Here is a 3,454-nt window from a genome sequence, read left to right as displayed (position 1 = left end):
GCGGACGAGGCTGGACGAGGAGACGGGGCTACGGTAGCACCACCTCCCGAGTCGGTCCAGGCGCTGCGCGCAGATTTGCCCGCTGGTGCTCTGGGTAGGGTGATTCCTACCAGAGCTCTTTACTTTTCAGTTCAGTCAGTTCAGTCGCTCAGTCGTGTCCGACTCTTAGCGACCCCATGAACCGCAGCATGCCAGGCCTCCCTGTCCATCACCAACTCCCGGAGTTCACTCAAACTCATGTCCATCGAGTCGGTGATGCCATCCAGCCACTTCATTCTCTGTCGTCCCCTTCTCCTCCTACCCCCAATCCCTCCCAGCATCAGAGTCTTTTCCAGTCAGTCAACTCTTCGCATGATGTGGCAAAAGTATTGGAGTTTCAGCTTTAGCATCAGTCCTTCCAATGAACACCCAGGATTGATCTCCTTTAGAATGGACTGGTTGGATCTCCTTGCAGTCCAAGAGACTCTCAAGAGTCTTCTCCAGCACCACAGTTCAAAAGCATCAATTCTTTGGCAATCAGCTTTCTTCACAGTCCAACTCTCACATCCATACATGACCACGGGAAAAACCATAGCCTTGACTAGACGGACCTTGGTTGGCAAAGTAATGTCTCTGCTTTTTAATATGCTATCTAGGCTGGTCATAACTTTCCTTCCAAGGAGCAAGCGTCTTTTAATTTCATGGCTGCAATCAGCATCCGAAGTGATTTTGGAGCCCCAAAAAATAAAATTAAGTCTGCCACGGTTTCCACTCTTTCCCCATTTATTTCCCATGAAGTGATGGGACCAGATGCCATGATCTTCGTTTTCTGAATGTTGAGCTTCAAGCCAACCTTTTCACTCTCCTCTTTCACTTTCATCAAGAGGCCTTTGAGTTCCTCTTCACTTTCTGCCATAAGGGTGGTGTCATCTGCATATCTGAGGTTATTGATATTTCTCCCGGCAATCTTGATTCCAGCTTGTGATTCTTCCAGCCCAGTGTTCCTCATGATGTACTCTGCATAGAAGTTAAATAAGCAAGGTGACAATATACAGCCTTGACGCACTCCTTTTCCTATTTGGAACCAGTCTGTTGTTCTATGTACAGTTCTGACTGTTGCTTCCTGACCTGCATACAGGTTTCTCAAGAGGCAGGTCAGGTGGTCTGGTATTCCCATCTCTTTCAGAATGTTCCACAGTTTATTGTGATCCACACAGTCAAAGGCCTTGGCATAGTCAATGAAGCAGAAATAGATGTTTTTCTGGAACTCTCTTGCTTTCTCCATAATCCAGCGGATGTTGCCAATTTGATCTCTGGTTCCTCTGCCTTTTCTAAAACCTGCTTGAACATCTGGAAGTTCACGATTCACATATTGCTGAAGCCTAGCTTGGAGAATTTTGAGCATGACTTTACTAGTGTGTGAGATGAGTTCAATTTTGTGGTAGTTTGAGCATTCTTTGGCATTCCCTTTCTTTGGGATTGGAATGAAGACTGACCTTTTCCAGTCCTGTGGCCACTGCTGAGTTTTCCAAATTTGCTGGCATATTGAGTGCAGCACTTTCACAGCATCATCTTTCAGGATTTGAAATAGCTCATGTGGAATTCCATCACCTCCACTAGCTTTGTTCATAGTTATGCTCTCTAAGGCCCACTTGACTTCACATTCCAAGATGTCTGGCTCTAGGTCAGTGATCATGCCATTGTGATTATCTTTGTCGTGAAGATCTTTTTTGTACAGTTCTTCTGTGTATTCTTGCCACCTCTTCTTAATATCTTCTGCTTCTGTTAGGTCCATACCATTTCTGTCCTTTATCGAGCCCATCTTTGTGTGAAATGTTCCCTTGATATCTCTATTTTTCTTGAAAAGATCTCTTGTTTTTCCTATTCTGTTGTTTTCCTCTATTTCTTTGCATTGATCACTGAGGAAGGCTTTCTTATCTCTCCTTGCTATTCTTTGGAACTCTGCATTCAGATGCTTATATCTTTCCTTTCCTCCTGTACTTTTTGCTTCTCTTCTTTTCACAGCTATTTGTAAGGCCTCCTCAGACAGCCATTTTGCTTTTTTGCATTCCTTTTCCATGGGGATGGCCTTGGTCCCTGTCTCCTATACAATGTCACGAACCTCCGTCCAGAGTTCATCAAGCACTCTATCTATCAGATCTAGACCCTTAAATCTATTTCTTACTTCCACTGTATAATCATAAGGGATTTGATTTAGGTCATATCTGAATGGTCTAGTGGTTTTCCCTACTTTCTTCAATTTAAGTCTGAATTACTTTTACGAGAGTCCAAAGACCGGCTCTGTCACACCTAAGTGGCAGACTAATCCCTAGGCGCTAATCTCCCTGGAGTAATAGAATCAGAACAGAACTCACATACTTAACTGCATCGTTCCAGTTATTTTATTCTACAGGACTGATCCTTCCAAACTCTGAATGCAGAGTTCCAAAGAATAGCAAGGAGATATAAGAAAGCCTTCACAGCGATCAATACAAAGAAATAGAGGAAAACAATAGAATGGGAAAGACTGGAGATCTTCTCAAGAAAATTCGAGATACCAAGGGAACATTTCATGCAAAGATGGGCACAATAAAGGACAGAACTGGTATGGACCTAACAGAAGCAGAAGATATTAAGAAGAGGTGGCAAGAGTACACAGAAGAACTATACAAAAAAGATATTCATGACCCAAATACTCGCAATGATGTGATCACTCACCTAGAGCCAGACATCCTGGAATACGAAGTCAAGTGGGTGTTAGGAATCATCACTACAAACAAAGCTAGTGGAGGTGATGGAATTCCTGTTGAGGTATTTCAAATCCTAAAAAATGATGCTGTGAAAGTGCTGCACTCAATATGTCAGCAAATTTGGAAAACTCAGCAGTGGCCACGGGACTGGAAAAGGTCAGTTTTCATTCCAATCCCAAAGAAAGGCAATGCCAAAAGATGTTCAAACTACTGCACAATTACACTCATCTCACATGCTAGCAAAGTCATGCTCAAAATTTCCAAGCCAGGCTTCAACAGTACGTGAACCGTGAACATCCAGATGTTCAAGCTGGATTTAGAAAAGGCAGAGAAACCAGAGATTAAATTGCCAACACCTGTTGGATCATCGAAAAAGCAAGAGAGTTCCAGGAAAACATCGACTTCTGCTTTATTGAGTACGCCAAAGCCTTTGACTGTGTGGATCACAACAAACTGTGGATAATTCCTAAAGAGATGGGAATACCAGACCACCTTATCTGCCTCCTGAGAAATCTGTATGCAGGTCAGGAAGAAACAGAACTGGACGTGCAACAGCAGACTAGTTCTAAATCAGCAAAGAAGTACGTCAAGGCTGTATATTGTCACCCTGCTTTTTTAATGTATATGCAATGCATCATGAGAAGTGCTGGGGTGGATGAAGCACAAGCTGGAAACAAGATTGCCAGGAAAAATATCAATAACTTCAGATATGCAGATGACACCAC

Source organism: Moschus berezovskii, chromosome 15 (assembly GCF_049115385.1).
Source record: "Moschus berezovskii isolate FMDL1 chromosome 15, NW_MosBer_1.0, whole genome shotgun sequence".
NCBI classification, from domain to species: Eukaryota; Metazoa; Chordata; class Mammalia; order Artiodactyla; family Moschidae; genus Moschus; species Moschus berezovskii.
The sequence above is the reverse complement of the archived record's forward strand: the minus strand, read 5'-3'. Positions refer to the sequence as shown.